Source organism: Salvelinus fontinalis, chromosome 32 (genome assembly GCF_029448725.1).
Source record: "Salvelinus fontinalis isolate EN_2023a chromosome 32, ASM2944872v1, whole genome shotgun sequence".
Lineage (NCBI taxonomy): Eukaryota > Metazoa > Chordata > Actinopteri > Salmoniformes > Salmonidae > Salvelinus > Salvelinus fontinalis.
The window spans coordinates 7,814,124-7,834,623 of NC_074696.1; the positions used below are offsets into that span (position 1 = coordinate 7,814,124).

General features: G+C 42.8%; 1 protein-coding gene across 4 annotated transcripts in view; it reads right to left on the bottom strand.

The window, feature by feature from the left end:
* The window catches only part of LOC129830675 (CYFIP-related Rac1 interactor A-like), a 100,514-nt gene that overhangs the window by 32,053 nt on the left and 47,961 nt on the right, over positions 1–20,500 (bottom strand). Inside the window, exon 1 of one of the 4 annotated variants that reach the window (XM_055893277.1) lies at positions 17,896–18,160. The exons of 2 other annotated variants lie outside the window; for them this stretch is intronic. The gene's annotated coding sequence lies outside the window, so the exon portion shown is untranslated. Of the gene's footprint in view, positions 1–17,608; positions 17,628–17,895; positions 18,161–20,500 lie in introns of those variants that run through there. One more of the 4 variants, XM_055893275.1, reaches the window with a different exon arrangement.

Here is a 20,500-nt window from a genome sequence, read left to right on the forward strand (position 1 = left end):
CCAGACCCCCACATGCATGTGTGTGATCACACACACACACACACACACACACACACACACACACACACACACACACACACACACACACACACACACACACACACACACACACACACACACACACACACACACACACACACACACACACACACACACACACACACACACACACACAGACACCTCACTCCCCTTCTTGGCTTCCATGGCAACCCCCACGGGAACCTTTCACCAATAGAATCTTTCCCCCACGGGAACCACGGGAACCTTTCCCCAATAGAATCTTTCCCCCAGGGGAACCACGGGAACCTTTCCCCAATAGAATCTTTCCCCCAGGGGAACCACGGGAACCTTTCACCAATAGAATCCTCCCCCAGGGGAACCACACCTTGTTGTCATTCTCACAAACAATCACAGCATTGTTTCAATAATATTTTGAACTATTCTCGCAGCTCTGGTATATAAAGCTTTTTTGAGGCCTTGCTCACAATTCATTCTGTGGCAGCACAATGACCAAACGATATAGTGTATGTGAGGCTCTTTATCATATCTTTGATCATGACCCTGGTGAGGAGGAGAGAGGTTAGGAAACTGACAGTGAAAATGCATTAGAGGAGGAAGTAGTCTGTGATAAATAGCACAATATATTTAATCTGAGTATTTGTTATAGTCAAAATAATCCATAAATTATGCTTTCTTTTTACTCAACAACGAGTTGTATGAGCTCAGGTCAATGAGGCCTACAGGCCATAAATAACAAATAGAAGTTCAAAACTTGTAATGTTCACAAGAACTTAAAAAGATCTAACACAACATTAGGTGATAATATATGGATTATTATGGATTTATAATCAGCTATAATGGGGGCGGTCATTTTGGACCGGGACCACATAATGAATGAACATGAAACGAACGTAACAGGAGGGTTAAGACACTGTTTAAAGAGGTAGGGTTTCAGATGGTTCCACCATTGGGGTACCAGGACAGAGAAGGGCTTGGACAAGGCTGAGCGAGAGCTGCACTCCTGTAGGGGTGGGAGGGCCAAGAGACCTGAGGAGGCAGAACGGAGTACTCGGGTTGGGCTTACCCCGACCTTACCCCGACCCTACCCCGACCCTACCCCGACCCTACCCCGACCCTACCCCAAACCAAACCTACCCCGTCCCTACCCCGACATTACCCCGACCCTACCCCAACCCCAACCCTACCCCGACCGTACCCTGACCTTACCCCGACCCTACCCCAACCTTACCCTGACCCTACCCCGACCCTACCCCAACCCTACCCCAACCCTACCCCAACCCTAACCCTAACCCTACTCCAACCATACCCCGACCCTACCCCAACCCTACCCCAACCCCAACCCTAGCCCAAACCTAACCTCTAACTTCTAACCCCAACCCTAACCCCTAACCCCTAGTGTGTAAAATGGCTCCGGAGAGGATGGCTGCCGTTTCAGGGGCTCTTTAACAACAACCGTTTCTTGGCAGTTTCTCGCATGGAATAGCCTTCATTACTCAGAACAAGAATAGACTGACAAGTTTCAGAAGAAAGTTATTTGTTTCTGGCCATTTTGAGCCTATAATCGAACCCACAAGTGCTGATGCTCCAGATACTCAACAAGTCTTAAGAAGGCCAGTTTTATTGCTTCTTTAATCAGAACAACAGTTTTCAGCTGTGCTAACAAATATGCAAAAGGATTTCTAATGATCAATTAGCCTTTTAAAATGATAAACTTGGATTATCTAACACAACGTGCCATTGGAACACAGGAGTGGTGGTTGCTGATAATGGGCCTCTGTACGCCTATGTAGATATTCCATTAAGAAAATCAGCCGTTTCCAGCTTCAATAGTCATTTACAACATTAACAATGTCTACACTGTATGTCTGATCATTTTGATGTTATTTTAATACACAAAACATTTGCTTTTCTTTGAAAAACAAGGACATTTCAAAGTGACCCTAAACTTTTGAACGGTAGAGTATATATTACCTCTTTTACCTCACTAAACAGTGCCCCTGCACATTGACTCTGTACCGTAACACCCTATATATAGCCTCCACGTTGACTTTGTACCGTAATACCCTGTATATAGCCTCCACCTTGACTCTGTACCATAATACCCTGTATATAGCCTCCACATTGACTCTGTACCGGTACACCCTGTATATAGCCTCCAGACTGACTCTGTACCGTAACACCCTGTATATAGCCTCCACCTTGACTCTGTACCGTAACACCCTGTATATAGCCTCCACATTGACTCTGTACCAGTAATACCCTGTATATAGCCTCCACATTGACTCTGTACCGGTACCCCCTGTATATAGCCTCCACATTGACTCGGTACCGGTACACCCTGTATATAGCCTCCAGATTGACTCTGTACCGTAACACCCTGTATATAGCCTCCACATTGACTCTGTACCATAACATCCTGTATATAGCCTCCACATTGACTCTGTACCGGTACCCACTGTATATAGCCTCCACATTGACTCTGTACCGGTACACCCTGTATATAGCCTTCCTATTGACTCTGTACCGTAACACCCTGTGTATAGCCTCCACATTGACTCTGTACTGTAACACCTTGTATATAGCCTCCACATTGACTCTGTACCGGTACCCCCTGTATATAGCCTCCACATTGACTCTGTACTGGTACACCCTGTATATAGCCTCCACATTGACTCTGTACCGGTACCCCCTGTATATAGCCTCCACATTGACTCTGTACCGTAACACCCTGTATATCACCTCCACATTGACTCGGTACCGTAACACCCTGTATATAGCCTCCACATTGACTCTGTACCGTAACACCCTGTATATAGCCTCCACATTGACTCTGTACCGTAACACCCTGTATATCACCTTCACATTGACTCTGTACCGTAACACCCTGTATATAGCCTCCACATTGACTCTGTACCGGTACCACCTGTATATCACCTCCACATTGACTCTGTACCGTAACACCCTGTATATAGCCTCCACATTGACTCTGTACCGTAACACCCTGTATATAACCTCCACATTGACTCTGTACCGTAACACCCTGTATATAACCTCCACATTGACCCTGTACCATAACACCCTGTATATAGCCTCCACATTGATTCTGTACCGGTACACCCTGTATATAACCTCCACATTGACTCTGTACCGTAACACCCTGTATATAGCCTCCACATTGATTCTGTACCGGTACACCCTGTATATAACCTCCACATTGACTCTGTACCGTAACACCCTGTATATAGTCTCCACAATGACTCAGTACCGTAACACCCTGTATATAGCCTCCACATTGACTCTGTACCGTAACACCCTGTATATAGCCTCCACATTGACTCTGTACCGTATCACCCTGTATATAGCCTCCACATTGACTCTGTACCGTAACACCCTGTATATAGCCTCCACATTGACTCTGTACCGTATCACCCTGTATATAGCCTCCACATTGACTCTGTACCGTATCACCCTGTATATAGCCTCCACATTGACTCTGTACCGTAACACCCTGTATATAGCCTCCACATTGACTCTGTACCGTATCACCCTGTATATAGCCTCCACATTGACTCTGTACCGTAACACCCTGTATATAGCCTCCACATTGACTCTGTACCGTAACACCCTGTATATAGCCTCCACATTGACTCTGTACCGTATCACCCTGTATATAGCCTCCACATTGACTCTGTACCGTAACACCCTGTATATAGTCTCCACATTGACTCTGTACCGTAACACCCTGTATATAGCCTCCACATTGACTCTGTACCGTATCACCCTGTATATAGCCTCCACATTGACTCTGTAACGTAACACCCTGTATATAGCCTCCACATTGACTCTGTACCGTAACACCCTGTATATAGCCTCCACATTGACTCTGTACCGTATCACCCTGTATATAGCCTCCACATTGACTCTGTACCGTAACACCCTGTATATAGTCTCCACATTGACTCTGTACCGTAACACCCTGTATATAGCCTCCACATTGACTCTGTACCGTATCACCCTGTATATAGCCTCCACATTGACTCTGTACCGGTACCTCCTGTATATAGCCTCCACATTGACTCTGTACCGGTACCCCCTGTATATAGCCTCCACATTGACTCTGTACCGTATCACCCTGTATATAGCCTCCACATTGACTCTGTACCGGTACCCCTGTATATACCCTCCACATTGACTCTGTACCGTATCACCCTGTATATAGCCTCCACATTGACTCTGTACCGTAACACCCTGTATATAGCCTCCACATTGACTCTGTACCGTATCACCCTGTATATAGTCTCCACATTGACTCTGTACCGTATCACCCTGTATATAGCCTCCACATTGACTCTGTACCGTAACACCCTGTATATAGCCTCCACATTGACTCTGTACCGTAACACCCTGTATATAGCCTCCACATTGACTCTGTACCGTATCACCCTGTATATAGCCTCCACATTGACTCTGTACCGTAACACCCTGTATATAGCCTCCACATTGACTCTGTACCGTAACACCCTGTATATAGCCTCCACATTGACTCTGTACCGTATCACCCTGTATATAGCCTCCACATTGACTCTGTACCGTAACACCCTGTATATAGTCTCCACATTGACTCTGTACCGTAACACCCTGTATATAGCCTCCACATTGACTCTGTACCGTATCACCCTGTATATAGCCTCCACATTGACTCTGTACCGTAACACCCTGTATATAGCCTCCACATTGACTCTGTACCGTAACACCCTGTATATAGCCTCCACATTGACTCTGTACCGTATCACCCTGTATATAGCCTCCACATTGACTCTGTACCGTAACACCCTGTATATAGTCTCCACATTGACTCTGTACCGTAACACCCTGTATATAGCCTCCACATTGACTCTGTACCGTATCACCCTGTATATAGCCTCCACATTGACTCTGTACCGGTACCTCCTGTATATAGCCTCCACATTGACTCTGTACCGGTACCCCCTGTATATAGCCTCCACATTGACTCTGTACCGTATCACCCTGTATATAGCCTCCACATTGACTCTGTACCGGTACCCCTGTATATACCCTCCACATTGACTCTGTACCGTATCACCCTGTATATAGCCTCCACATTGACTCTGTACCGTATCACCCTGTATATAGCCTCCACATTGACTCTGTACCGTATCACCCTGTATATAGCCTCCACATTGACTCTGTACCGTATCACCCTGTATATAGCCTCCACATTGACTCTGTACCGTAACACCCTGTATATAGTCTCCACATTGACTCTGTACCGTAACACCCTGTATATAGCCTCCACATTGACTCTGTACCGTATCACCCTGTATATAGTCTCCACATTGACTCTGTACCGTAACACCCTGTATATAGCCTCCACATTGACTCTGTACCGTAACACCCTGTATATAGCCTCCACATTGACTCTGTACCGTATCACCCTGTATATAGCCTCCACATTGACTCTGTACCGTAACACCCTGTATATAGTCTCCACATTGACTCTGTACCGTAACACCCTGTATATAGCCTCCACATTGACTCTGTACCGTATCACCCTGTATATAGCCTCCACATTGACTCTGTACCGGTACCTCCTGTATATAGCCTCCACATTGACTCTGTACCGGTACCCCCTGTATATAGCCTCCACATTGACTCTGTACCGTATCACCCTGTATATAGCCTCCACATTGACTCTGTACCGGTACCCCTGTATATACCCTCCACATTGACTCTGTACCGTATCACCCTGTATATAGCCTCCACATTGACTCTGTACCGTATCACCCTGTATATAGCCTCCACATTGACTCTGTACCGGTACCCCCTGTATATAGCCTCCACATTGACTCTGTACCGTATCACCCTGTATATAGCCTCCACATTGACTCTGTACCGGTACCCCTGTATATACCCTCCACATTGACTCTGTACCGTATCACCCTGTATATAGCCTCCACATTGACTCTGTACCGTATCACCCTATATATAGCCTCCACATTGACTCTGTACCGTAACACCCTGTATATAGCCTCCACATTGACTCTGTACCGTAACACCCTGTATATAGCCTCCACATTGACTCTGTACCGGTACCCCCTGTATATAGCCTCCACATTGACTCTGTACCGGTGCCCCCTGTATATAGCCTCCACATTGACTCTGTACCGTAACACCCTGTATATAGCCTCCACATTGACTCTGTACCGTATCACCCTGTATATAGCCTCCACATTGACTCTGTACCGGTGCCCCCTGTATATAGCCTCCACATTGACTCTGTACCGGTACCCCCTGTATATAGCCTCCACATTGACTCTGTACCGGTGCCCCCTGTATATAGCCTCCACATTGACTCTGTACCGTATCACCCTGTATATAGCCTCCACATTGACTCTGTACCGTAACACCCTGTATATAGCCTCCACATTGACTCTGTACCGTATCACCCTGTATATAGCCTCCACATTGACTCTGTACCGTAACACCCTGTATATAGCCTCCACATTGACTCTGTACCGGTACACCCTGTATATAGCCTAGCTATTGTTATTTTACCTATTTATTTTAACTGTAAGGTCTACTACACCTGTTGTATTCAGCATTTCACTGTGAGGTCTACTACACCTGTTGTATTCAGCATTTCACTGTAAGGTCTACACCTGTTGTATTCAGCATTTCACTGTAAGGTCTACTACACCTGTTGTATTCAGCATTTCACTGTGAGGTCTACTACACCTGTTGTATTCAGCATTTCACGGTAAGGTCTACTACACCTGTTGTATTCAGCATTTCACTGTCAGGTCTACTACACCTGTTGTATTCAGCATTTCACTGTGAGGTCTACTACACCTGTTGTATTCAGCATTTCACTGTGAGGTCTACTACACCTGTTGTATTCAGCATTTCACTGTACGGTCTACACCTGTTGTATTCAGCATTTCACTGTAAGGTCTACACCTGTTGTATTCAGCATTTCACTGTAAGGTCTACTACACCTGTTGTATTCAGCATTTCACTGTGAGGTCTACACCTGTTGTATTCAGCATTTCACTGTAAGATCTACTACACCTGTTGTATTCAGCATTTCACTGTGAGGTCTACTACACCTGTTGTATTCAGCATTTCACGGTAAGGTCTACTACACCTGTTGTATTCAGCATTTCACTGTCAGGTCTACTACACCTGTTGTATTCAGCATTTCACTGTCAGGTCTACTACACCTGTTGTATTCAGCATTTCACTGTAAGATCTACTACACCTGTTGTATTCAGCATTTCACTGTGAGGTCTACACCTGTTGTATTCAGCATTTCACTGTAAGATCTACTACACCTGTTGTATTCAGCATTTCACTGTAAGATCTACTACACCTGTTGTATTCAGCCTTTCACTGTGAGGTCTACACCTGTTGTATTCAGCATTTCACTGTAAGATCTACTACACCTACACCTGTTGTATTCAGCATTTCACTGTAAGGTCTACTACACCTGTTGTATTCAGCATTTCACTGTCAGGTCTACTACACCTGTTGTATTCAGCATTTCACTGTGAGGTCTACTACACCTGTTGTATTCAGCATTTCACTGTCAGGTCTACTACACCTGTTGTATTCAGCATTTCACTGTAAGGTCTACTACACCTGTTGTATTCAGCATTTCACTGTAAGGTCTACTACACCTGTTGTATTCAGCATTTCACTGTGAGGTCTACTACACCTGTTGTATTCAGCATTTCACTGTAAGATCTACTACACCTGTTGTATTCAGCATTTCACTGTAAGATCTACTACACCTGTTGTATTCGGCGCATGTGACAAATACAGTTTGATTTGATTTGATTTAACCCCTAACAGGAGGTAACAACAGGCACATACATCACAGAGGAAAATACTTTACTAATGTTATATTATTGTAGCTACCTTATTATTCAAACCTAACCTTCTTCTCATCTAATCACCTGACCGATCGGCTCCTCTAGTCGTTCCTCTGTCTAACATCTCCCCTGTTAAAATGAAACTCTATCAATCAATATATTATAGAATTAATCAGGATATTGTTCATTTACATGCTACTGTACATGCAAATAGTAGGTCTGACAGTATATCTACTGTCTGTTGATAGCAGGTCTAACATTATATCTACTGTTGATAGCAGGTCTAACAGTATATCTACTGTTGATAGCAGGTCTAACAGTATATCTACTGTTGATAGCAGGTCTAACAGTTTATCTACTGTTGATAGCAGGTCTAACAGTATATCTACTGTTGATAGCAGGTCTAACAGTTTATCTACTGTTGATAGCAGGTCTAACAGTATATCTACTGTTGATAGCAGGTCTAACAGTATATCTACTGTTGATAGCAGGTCTAACAGTATATCTACTGTTGATAGCAGGTCTGACAGTATATCTACTGTTGATAGCAGGTCTAACAGTACATCTACTGTTGATAGCAGGTCTAACAGTATATCTACTGTTGATAGCAGGTCTAACAGTATATCTACTGTTGATAGCAGGTCTAACAGTATATCTACTGTCTGTTGATAGCAGGTCTAACAGTATATCTACTGTCTGTTGATAGCAGGTCTGACAGTATATCTACTGTTGATAGCAGGTCTAACAGTATATCTACTGTTGATAGCAGGTCTAACAGTTTATCTACTGTCTGTTGATAGCAGGTCTGACAGTTTATCTACTGTTGATAGCAGGTCTAACAGTATATCTACTGTTGATAGCAGGTCTGACAGTATATCTACTGTTGATAGCAGGTCTAACAGTATATCTACTGTTGATAGCAGGTCTGACAGTATATCTACTGTCTGTTGATAGCAGGTCTAACAGTATATCTACTGTTGATAGCAGGTCTAACAGTATATCTACTGTTGATAGCAGGTCTAACAGTATATCTACTGTTGATAGCAGGTCTAACAGTATATCTACTGTTGATAGCAGGTCTAACAGTATATCTACTGTTGATAGCAGGTCTGACAGTATATCTACTGTTGATAGCAGGTCTAACAGTACATCTACTGTTGATAGCAGGTCTAACAGTATATCTACTGTTGATAGCAGGTCTAACAGTATATCTACTGTTGATAGCAGGTCTAACAGTATATCTACTGTCTGTTGATAGCAGGTCTAACAGTATATCTACTGTCTGTTGATAGCAGGTCTGACAGTATATCTACTGTTGATAGCAGGTCTAACAGTATATCTACTGTTGATAGCAGGTCTAACAGTTTATCTACTGTCTGTTGATAGCAGGTCTGACAGTTTATCTACTGTTGATAGCAGGTCTAACAGTATATCTACTGTTGATAGCAGGTCTGACAGTATATCTACTGTTGATAGCAGGTCTAACAGTATATCTACTGTTGATAGCAGGTCTAACAGTATATCTACTGTTGATAGCAGGTCTAACAGTTTATCTACTGTTGATAGCAGGTCTAACAGTATATCTACTGTTGATAGCAGGTCTAACAGTATATCTACTGTCTGTTGATAGCAGGTCTGACAGTATATCTACTGTTGATAGCAGGTCTAACAGTATATCTACTGTTGATAGTAGGTCTAACAGTATATCTACTGTTGATAGCAGGTCTAACAGTATATCTACTGTTGATAGCAGGTCTAACAGTTTATCTACTGTTGATAGCAGGTCTAACAGTATATCTACTGTTGATAGCAGGTCTGACAGTTTATCTACTGTTGATAGCAGGTCTAACATTATATCTACTGTTGATAGCAGGTCTAACAGTATATCTACTGTTGATAGCAGGTCTAACAGTATATCTACTGTTGATAGCAGGTCTGACAGTATATCTACTGTTGATAGCAGGTCTAACTGTATATCTACTGTTGATAGCAGGTCTAACAGTATATCTACTGTTGATAGCAGGTCTAACAGTATATCAAATGTTGATAGCAGGTCTAACAGTATATCTACTGTCTGTTGATAGCAGGTCTAACAGTTTATCTACTGTTGATAGCAGGTCTAACAGTATATCTACTGTTGATAGCAGGTCTAACTGTATATCTACTGTTGATAGCAGGTCTAACAGTATATCTACTGTTGATAGCAGGTCTAACAGTATATCTACTGTTGATAGCAGGTCTAACAGTATATCTACTGTTTGTTGATAGCAGGTCTAACAGTATATCTACTGTTGATAGCAGGTCTAACAGTATATCTACTGTTGATAGTAGGTCTGACAGTATTTCTACTGTCTGTTGATAGCAGGTCTAACAGTATATCTACTGTTGATAGCAGGTCTAACTGTATATCTACTGTTGATAGCAGGTCTAACAGTATATCAAATGTTGATAGCAGGTCTAACAGTATATCTACTGTCTGTTGATAGCAGGTCTAACAGTACATCTACTGTTGATAGCAGGTCTAACAGTATATCTACTGTTGATAGTAGGTCTGACAGTATTTCTACTGTCTGTTGATAGCAGGTCTAACAGTATATCTACTGTTGATAGCAGGTCTAACTGTATATCTACTGTTGATAGCAGGTCTAACAGTACATCTACTGTTGATAGCAGGTCTAACAGTATATCTACTGTCTTTTGATAGCAGGTCTAACAGTATATCTACTGTTGATAGCAGGTCTGACAGTTTATCTACTGTTGATAGCAGGTCTAACAGTATATCTACTGTTGATAGCAGGTCTAACAGTATATCTACTGTTGATAGCAGGTCTAACAGTATATCTACTGTCTGTTGATAGCAGGTCTAACAGTATATCTACTGTTGATAGTAGGTCTGACAGTATTTCTACTGTCTGTTGATAGCAGGTCTAACAGTATATCTACTGTTGATAGCAGGTCTAACAGTATATCTACTGTTGATAGCAGGTCTAACAGTATATCTACTGTTGATAGCAGGTCTAACAGTACATCTACTGTTGATAGCAGGTCTAACAGTATATCTACTGTTGATAGCAGGTCTAACAGTATATCTACTGTCTGTTGATAGCAGGTCTAACAGTATATCTACTGTTGATAGCAGGTCTAACAGTATATCTACTGTTGATAGCAGGTCTGACAGTATATCTACTGTTGATAGCAGGTCTAACAGTATATCTACTGTTGATAGCAGGTCTAACAGTATATCTACTGTTGATAGCAGGTCTAACAGTATATCTACTGTCTGTTGATAGCAGGTCTAACAGTATATCTACTGTTGATAGCAGGTCTAACAGTATATCTACTGTTGATAGCAGGTCTGACAGTATATCTACTGTTGATAGCAGGTCTAACAGTATATCTACTGTTGATAGCAGGTCTGACAGTATATCTACTGTTGATAGCACGTCTAACAGTTTATCTACTGTTGATAGCAGGTCTAACAGTTTATCTACTGTTGATAGCAGGTCTAACAGTATATCTACTGTTGATAGCAGGTCTAACAGTTTATCTACTGTTGATAGCAGGTCTAACAGTATATCTACTGTTGATAGCAGGTCTAACAGTATATATACTGTTGATAGCAGGTCTAACAGTATATATACTGTTGATAGCAGGTCTAACAGTATATCTACTGTTGATAGCAGGTCTAACAGTATATATACTGTTGATAGCAGGTCTAACAGTATATCTACTGTTGATAGCAGGTCTGACAGTATATCTACTGTTGATAGCAGGTCTAACAGTACATCTACTGTTGATAGCAGGTCTAACAGTATATATACTGTTGATAGCAGGTCTAACAGTATATCTACTGTTGATAGCAGGTCTAACAGTATATCTACTGTCTGTTGATAGCAGGTCTAACAGTATATCTACTGTCTGTTGATAGCAGGTCTAACAGTATATCTACTGTCTGTTGATAGCAGGTCTAACAGTACATCTACTGTTGATAGCAGGTCTAACAGTATATATACTGTTGATAGCAGGTCTAACAGTATATCTACTGTTGATAGCAGGTCAAACAGTATATCTACTGTCTGTTGATAGCAGGTCTGACAGTTTATCTACTGTTGATAGCAGGTCTAACAGTATATCTACTGTTGATAGCAGGTCTGACAGTTTATCTACTGTTGATAGCAGGTCTAACATTATATCTACTGTTGATAGCAGGTCTAACAGTATATCTACTGTTGATAGCAGGTCTAACAGTATATCTACTGTTGATAGCAGGTCTGACAGTATATCTACTGTTGATAGCAGGTCTAACTGTATATCTACTGTTGATAGCAGGTCTAACAGTATATCTACTGTTGATAGCAGGTCTAACAGTATATCAAATGTTGATAGCAGGTCTAACAGTATATCTACTGTCTGTTGATAGCAGGTCTAACAGTTTATCTACTGTTGATAGCAGGTCTAACAGTATATCTACTGTTGATAGCAGGTCTAACTGTATATCTACTGTTGATAGCAGGTCTAACAGTATATCTACTGTTGATAGCAGGTCTAACAGTATATCTACTGTTGATAGCAGGTCTAACAGTATATCTACTGTTTGTTGATAGCAGGTCTAACAGTATATCTACTGTTGATAGCAGGTCTAACAGTATATCTACTGTTGATAGTAGGTCTGACAGTATTTCTACTGTCTGTTGATAGCAGGTCTAACAGTATATCTACTGTTGATAGCAGGTCTAACTGTATATCTACTGTTGATAGCAGGTCTAACAGTATATCAAATGTTGATAGCAGGTCTAACAGTATATCTACTGTCTGTTGATAGCAGGTCTAACAGTACATCTACTGTTGATAGCAGGTCTAACAGTATATCTACTGTTGATAGTAGGTCTGACAGTATTTCTACTGTCTGTTGATAGCAGGTCTAACAGTATATCTACTGTTGATAGCAGGTCTAACTGTATATCTACTGTTGATAGCAGGTCTAACAGTACATCTACTGTTGATAGCAGGTCTAACAGTATATCTACTGTCTTTTGATAGCAGGTCTAACAGTATATCTACTGTTGATAGCAGGTCTGACAGTTTATCTACTGTTGATAGCAGGTCTAACAGTATATCTACTGTTGATAGCAGGTCTAACAGTATATCTACTGTTGATAGCAGGTCTAACAGTATATCTACTGTCTGTTGATAGCAGGTCTAACAGTATATCTACTGTTGATAGTAGGTCTGACAGTATTTCTACTGTCTGTTGATAGCAGGTCTAACAGTATATCTACTGTTGATAGCAGGTCTAACAGTATATCTACTGTTGATAGCAGGTCTAACAGTATATCTACTGTTGATAGCAGGTCTAACAGTACATCTACTGTTGATAGCAGGTCTAACAGTATATCTACTGTTGATAGCAGGTCTAACAGTATATCTACTGTCTGTTGATAGCAGGTCTAACAGTATATCTACTGTTGATAGCAGGTCTAACAGTATATCTACTGTTGATAGCAGGTCTGACAGTATATCTACTGTTGATAGCAGGTCTAACAGTATATCTACTGTTGATAGCAGGTCTAACAGTATATCTACTGTTGATAGCAGGTCTAACAGTATATCTACTGTCTGTTGATAGCAGGTCTAACAGTATATCTACTGTTGATAGCAGGTCTAACAGTATATCTACTGTTGATAGCAGGTCTGACAGTATATCTACTGTTGATAGCAGGTCTAACAGTATATCTACTGTTGATAGCAGGTCTGACAGTATATCTACTGTTGATAGCACGTCTAACAGTTTATCTACTGTTGATAGCAGGTCTAACAGTTTATCTACTGTTGATAGCAGGTCTAACAGTATATCTACTGTTGATAGCAGGTCTAACAGTTTATCTACTGTTGATAGCAGGTCTAACAGTATATCTACTGTTGATAGCAGGTCTAACAGTATATATACTGTTGATAGCAGGTCTAACAGTATATATACTGTTGATAGCAGGTCTAACAGTATATCTACTGTTGATAGCAGGTCTAACAGTATATATACTGTTGATAGCAGGTCTAACAGTATATCTACTGTTGATAGCAGGTCTGACAGTATATCTACTGTTGATAGCAGGTCTAACAGTACATCTACTGTTGATAGCAGGTCTAACAGTATATATACTGTTGATAGCAGGTCTAACAGTATATCTACTGTTGATAGCAGGTCTAACAGTATATCTACTGTCTGTTGATAGCAGGTCTAACAGTATATCTACTGTCTGTTGATAGCAGGTCTAACAGTATATCTACTGTCTGTTGATAGCAGGTCTAACAGTACATCTACTGTTGATAGCAGGTCTAACAGTATATATACTGTTGATAGCAGGTCTAACAGTATATCTACTGTTGATAGCAGGTCAAACAGTATATCTACTGTCTGTTGATAGCAGGTCTGACAGTATATCTACTGTCTGTTGATAGCAGGTCTAACAGTATATCTACTGTTGATAGCAGGTCTAACAGTATATCTACTGTCTGTTGATAGCAGGTCTAACAGTATATCTACTGTTGATAGCAGGTCTAACAGTATATCTACTGTTGATAGCAGGTCTGACAGTATATCTACTGTTGATAGCAGGTCTAACATTATATCTACTGTTGATAGCAGGTCTAACAGTATATCTACTGTTGATAGCAGGTCTAACATTATATCTACTGTTGATAGCAGGTCTGACAGTATATCTACTGTTGATAGCAGGTCTAACAGTATATCTACTGTTGATAGCAGGTCTAACAGTATATCTACTGTCTGTTGATAGCAGGTCTAACAGTATATCTACTGTTGATAGCAGGTCTAACAGTTTATCTACTGTTGATAGCAGGTCTAACAGTATATCTACTGTTGATAGCAGGTCTAACAGTATATCTACTGTTGATAGCAGGTCTAACAGTTTATCTACTGTTGATAGCAGGTCTAACTGTATATCTACTGTTGATAGCAGGTCTAACAGTATATCTACTGTTGATAGCAGGTCTAACAGTATATCTACTGTTGATAGCAGGTCTGACAGTATATCTACTGTTGATAGCAGGTCTAACAGTATATCTACTGTTGATAGCAGGTCTAACAGTATATCTACTGTTGATAGCAGGTCTAACAGTATATCTACTGTTGATAGCAGGTCTAACAGTATATCTACTGTTGATAGCAGGTCTAACAGTATATCTACTGTTGATAGCAGGTCTAACAGTATATCTACTGTCTGTTGATAGCAGGTCTAACAGTATATCTACTGTTGATAGCAGGTCTAACAGTATATCTACTGTCTGTTGATAGCAGGTCTAACAGTTTATCTACTGTCTATGGCTGCTTTTCCGTTCACTTAGAATGGCTATGAGACCTTTCTGAGAGCAGTTGGCTCTTTACACGCCCTGCTTTCCGCTCTCATAGTCAGTATTGCGTGTCTCTTCCAAGCCTCCTTTAACAGCTTGCGAAAGGGTGTGAATGCGAGCCACAGGGTACACTTCCTGACCAGCCAAATAACATACAGACAGACACACACTTTTCAAAAACACTACATGGAACCAAGTGAGCAAACGATCCCTTGTTGCAATCAGGGCCACAATTCAAGACGGACCACAGCTGTGCTCTGTGGTTTCCAATAGCTAAACAGTTTCAAATAAGGGAAAGAGGGAGGAAAGGAGGGGTTTGACGGATAGAGATAAGGCAGATGTGGACGCGAGTGTCATCAGTAGACAACTTTGGTTTGGTGTAGTAATGTTAATGGCTAGGGACATTGCCATACTTTGACTGCAATGTTTCAATTGGCTGGAGAGGTGAAAGGCAGCACTTGCAATGAAAAGCAATTGCTAATAGTACTGCACCTTTTACTCAGACGTTGTCTGAAGCTGTTACGAACCACTGATACAGGCTCAGGTATGCTTTTAACCCCTCTATGGTTATGGATACGTTTGGGGATAGGGTAATCTGATCCTAGATCTGTGGTTTAAGGAACACTTCTATGCCCAAGCAGAGCCCTCTGCGAGGGTAATTTATGCCGGTCAGCATTAGCATGTTCACCAGATGCCACCATTCTGTAAAGACTTCCTCTATTTTGAGAATGGGTGATGCAACACAGATAGAGAGAGGGGGCAGAGAGAGAGGGGGGGGGCGGGGCAGAGAGAGAGAGAGACAGAGAGGGAGAGAGAGACAGAGAGAGGGGGGGGGCAGAGAGAGAGAGACAGAGAGGGAGAGAGAGAAAGAGGGAGAGAGAGAGAGAGAGAGAGACAGAGAGGGAGAGAGAGACAGACAGACAGAGAGGGGGGGAGACAGAGAGGGAGAGAGAGAGAGAGAGAGAGAAAGAGAGAGAGAGAGAGAGAGAGAGAGAGAGAGAGAGATTTATAGTACACCTATAGTATAAAATGAAGGTGAGTGCATGCATCAGGTAATACACACACAAAAAAACACACACACACACCCTCACATACACACTCACACACACCCTCACACACACACTCATACACACACACACACTCACCCTCACACACACATAAACACACAGACCCTCACACACAAGCCTTACACTCACACACACTCGCCCACACACACATACTCACACACACACACACACACACACACACACACACACACACACACACACACACACACACACACACACACACACACACACACACACACACACACACACACACACACACACACACACACACACACTCGCCATCACACACTCTCACTCACACTCTCACACACACTCACTCGCCCACACACACACACACACACACACACACACACACACACACACACACACACACACACACACACACACACACACACACACACACACACACACACACACACACACACACACACACACACACACACACACTCGCCATCACACACTCTCACTCACACTCTCACACACACTCACTCGCCCACACACACACACACACACACACACACACACACACACACACACACACACACACACACACACACACACACACACACACACACACACACACACACACACACACACAACACACAACACGCAACACACACACACAACACACACACAGACGCGGTCCAAACCGAGACCAGCGCTCCACTAGTGGTTGCCAGGAAACGGTCGGCCTGGTGCTGACGTCTTCCTCCCTATAGAGGATGTGAAAACAGACAGCAGCCATCATGTGTGTAGTGAGAGTGGGTGTATTAAGTGTGTCTGTGTATGTGTGTAGTGAGAGTGGGTGTATTAAGTGTGTCTGTGTATGTGTGTAGTGAGAGTGGGTGTATTAAGTGTGTCTGTGTGTGTGTGTAGTGAGAGTGGGTGTACATGTGTGTCTGTGTGTGTGTGTAGTGAGAGTGGGTGTATTAAGTGTGTCTGTGTGTGTGTGTAGTGAGAGTGGGTGTACATGTGTGGACCCACACATGCACTTGTACATCTATGCACAGGCACATAGTGTGAGTTAGACAGGAAGTTCACTAGTTGGTTATTCTGTTTAAACTTAATAATTACCCATAGGCCACAGAAGTTTGTCCACAGATTTAGGATCAGTTTTCCCTCCCCATTTCCTAACCCTTAATTATTAAGGGTGTTGTTATAAGACTGACCGCAGATCAGCATCTAGAGGGAACCTGAATTCTATTCCTCTTCATAATAAAAAACACAACTCCATCAACGATACCTGCTCTTTCCCCTAACCTTCACACCTGTCAAAAGTCGACCCTCTCTGTATTTCACCTCCCTCTTTCCCCTGACCTTCACACCTGTCAAAAGTCGACCCTCTCTGTATTTCACCTCCCTCTTTCCTCTTACCTTCACACCTGTCAAAAGTCGACCCGCTCTCTGTATATCACCTCCCTCTTTCCCCTGACCTTCACACCTGTCAAAAGTCGACCCTCTCTGTATTTCACCTCCCTCTTTCCTCTTACCTTCACACCTGTCAAAAGTCGACCCTCTCTGTATTTCACCTCCCTCTTTCCTCTTACCTTCACACCTGTCAAAAGTCGACCCTCTCTCTGTATATCACCTCCCTCTTTCCTCTCCTTCCCCCTCCTCTTTAACCGTGATCTGTTATTCCGTATCTTGCCGGTGTTATTTGGTTAATCCACACAATCAGACTGTCCCAGTGTAGCCTGCTATCCCACTAGGGTCTCAGTGGCTGTCTCTCTCTCTCTCTGTGTCCCTCCCTTGAAGACACCCTGCTACTGTGGACACTACCGTAGCTACTAGCTAGCTCTACACATATCTCTCTCTCTCTCTCTTTCTCTTTTCTCACACTTCTCTTTTTCTGACGTCTATTTAGAGACATGATGTGTTTTACACTTTCCGTATTCTCTCTGCTCGCCTGGTAGATGTTGTTTTCTCTCACTTGTGCCGTGTTCCAACTAGGGTGCATCATAGCCACAGTGATACTCTCTCTTCCTCTCCCCACACAGTATCCATCAACGGGCATGGGGCAACGTGTTTACTTTGCCAAAACATAAATAAACAATAAACAAAAGAGAGAAGACACAAAACGAAATCGACAAAATAGTATTTGAAATTAACAGTAAGCGTTGCACTCAAAAAGGTGTATCTCTCACTCGCTATCTCTCTCTCTCTCTTTCTCTCTCTCTCTCTCTCTCTCTCTCTCTCTCTCTCTCTCTCTCTCTCTCTCTCTCTCTCTCTCTCTCCCTCTCTCTCTCTCTCTCTCTCTTTTTCTCTACCTCTCTATCTCTCTCTCTCTCTCTCTCTCTCTCTCTCTCTACCTCTCTATCTCTCTCTCTCTACCTCTCTCTCTCTCTCTCTTTCTTTCTCTCTCTCTCTTTCTTTGTCTCTGTCTCTCTCTCTCTCTCTCTTTCTTTCTCTCTCTCTCTTTCTTTGTCTCTGTCTCTGTCTCTCTCTCTCTCTCTCTCTCTCTCTCTCTCTCTCTCTCTCTCTCTCTCTCTCTACCTCTCTATCTCTCTCTCTCTCTCTCTCTCTCTCTCTCTCTCTCTCTCTCTCTCTCTCTCTCTCTTTTACCTCTCTATCTCTCTCTCTCTCTCTCTCTCTTTCTTTCTCTCTCTCTCTTTCTTTGTCTCTGTCTCTCTCTCTCTCTCTCTCTTTCTTTCTCTCTCTCTCTTTCTTTGTCTCTGTCTGTCTGTCTCTCTCTCTCTCTCTCTCTCTCTCTCTCTCTCTCTCTCTCTCTCTCTCTCTCTCTCTCTCTCTCTCTCTCTCTACCTCTCTATCTCTCTCTCTCTCTACCTCTCTATCTCTCTCTCTCTCTCTCTCTCTCTCTCTCTTTCTCTCGCTCTCTCTCTCTCTCTAATAACATTACAATGGGTTCCTCTAAAATACTCCTGGCAGCTCTAACACATTCTCCTCACTTCTCTTTTCCACTGCAACAGAAATGTCTCTCTGTCTGCGTCACAAATAGCACCCTATTCCCTATATATAGTGCACTGCTTTTCACCAGTGCCCAGAGGGTGTCACATAGAGCCCTGGTCAAAAGTAGTGTACTATATAGGGAATAGGGCTCTGGTCTAAACTAGTGCACTATATAGGGAATAGGGCTCTGGTCTAAACTAGTGCACTATACAGAGGATAGGGCCCTGGTCTAAACTAGTGCACTATACAGGGAATAGGGCTCTGGTCTAAACTAGAGCACCGTATAGGGAATAGGGCTCTGGTCTAAAGTAGTGCACTATATAGGGAATGGGGTGGTATGTGTCGTCTTCTGAGTGGAGACAAATTACATTAATCTGGATGATGCAATACAAACACACACACACACACACACACACACACACACACACACACACACACACACACACACACACACACACACACACACACACACACACACACACACACACACACACACTCCACCCTCCCCAGGCTAACTCCTCCCTCCAGTCTAACTCCTCCCTCCAGTCTAACTCCTCCCTCCAGTCTAACTCCTCCCCCCAGTCTAACTCCTCCCTCCCCAGTCTAACTCCTCCCTCCCCAGTCTAACTCCTCCCTCCAGTCTAACTCCTCCCTCCAGTCTAACACCGGACCCCAGTCTAACTCCTCCCTCCAGTCTAACTCCGGACCCCAGTCTAACTCCTCCCTCCAGTCTAACTCCTCCCTCCCCAGTCTAACTCCTCCCTCCAGTCTAACTCCTCCCTCCAGTCTAACTCCGGACCCCAGTCTAACTCCTCCCTCCCCAGTCTAACTCCTCCCTCCCCCGTCTATACTTGTCCTCTTGCTCAGTTGTGCACCGTTGCCTCCCACTCTTCTTTCTATTCTGGTTAGAGACAGTTTGCGCTGTTCTGTGAAGGGAGTAGTACACAGCGTTGTACGAGATCTTCAGTTTCTCGCATGGAATAGCCTTCATTTCTTAGAACAAGAATAGACTGACGAGTTTCAGAAGAAAGTGCTTTGTTTCTGGCCATTTTGAGCCTGTCATCGAACCCACAAATGCTGATGCTCCAGATACTCAACTAGTCTAAAGAAGACCAGTTGTATTGCTTCTTTAATCAGAACAACAGTTTTCAGCTGTGCTAACATAATTGCAAAAGGGTTTTCTAATGATCAATTAGCCTTTTAAAATGATTAACTTGGTTAGCAAATACAACGTGCCATTGGAAC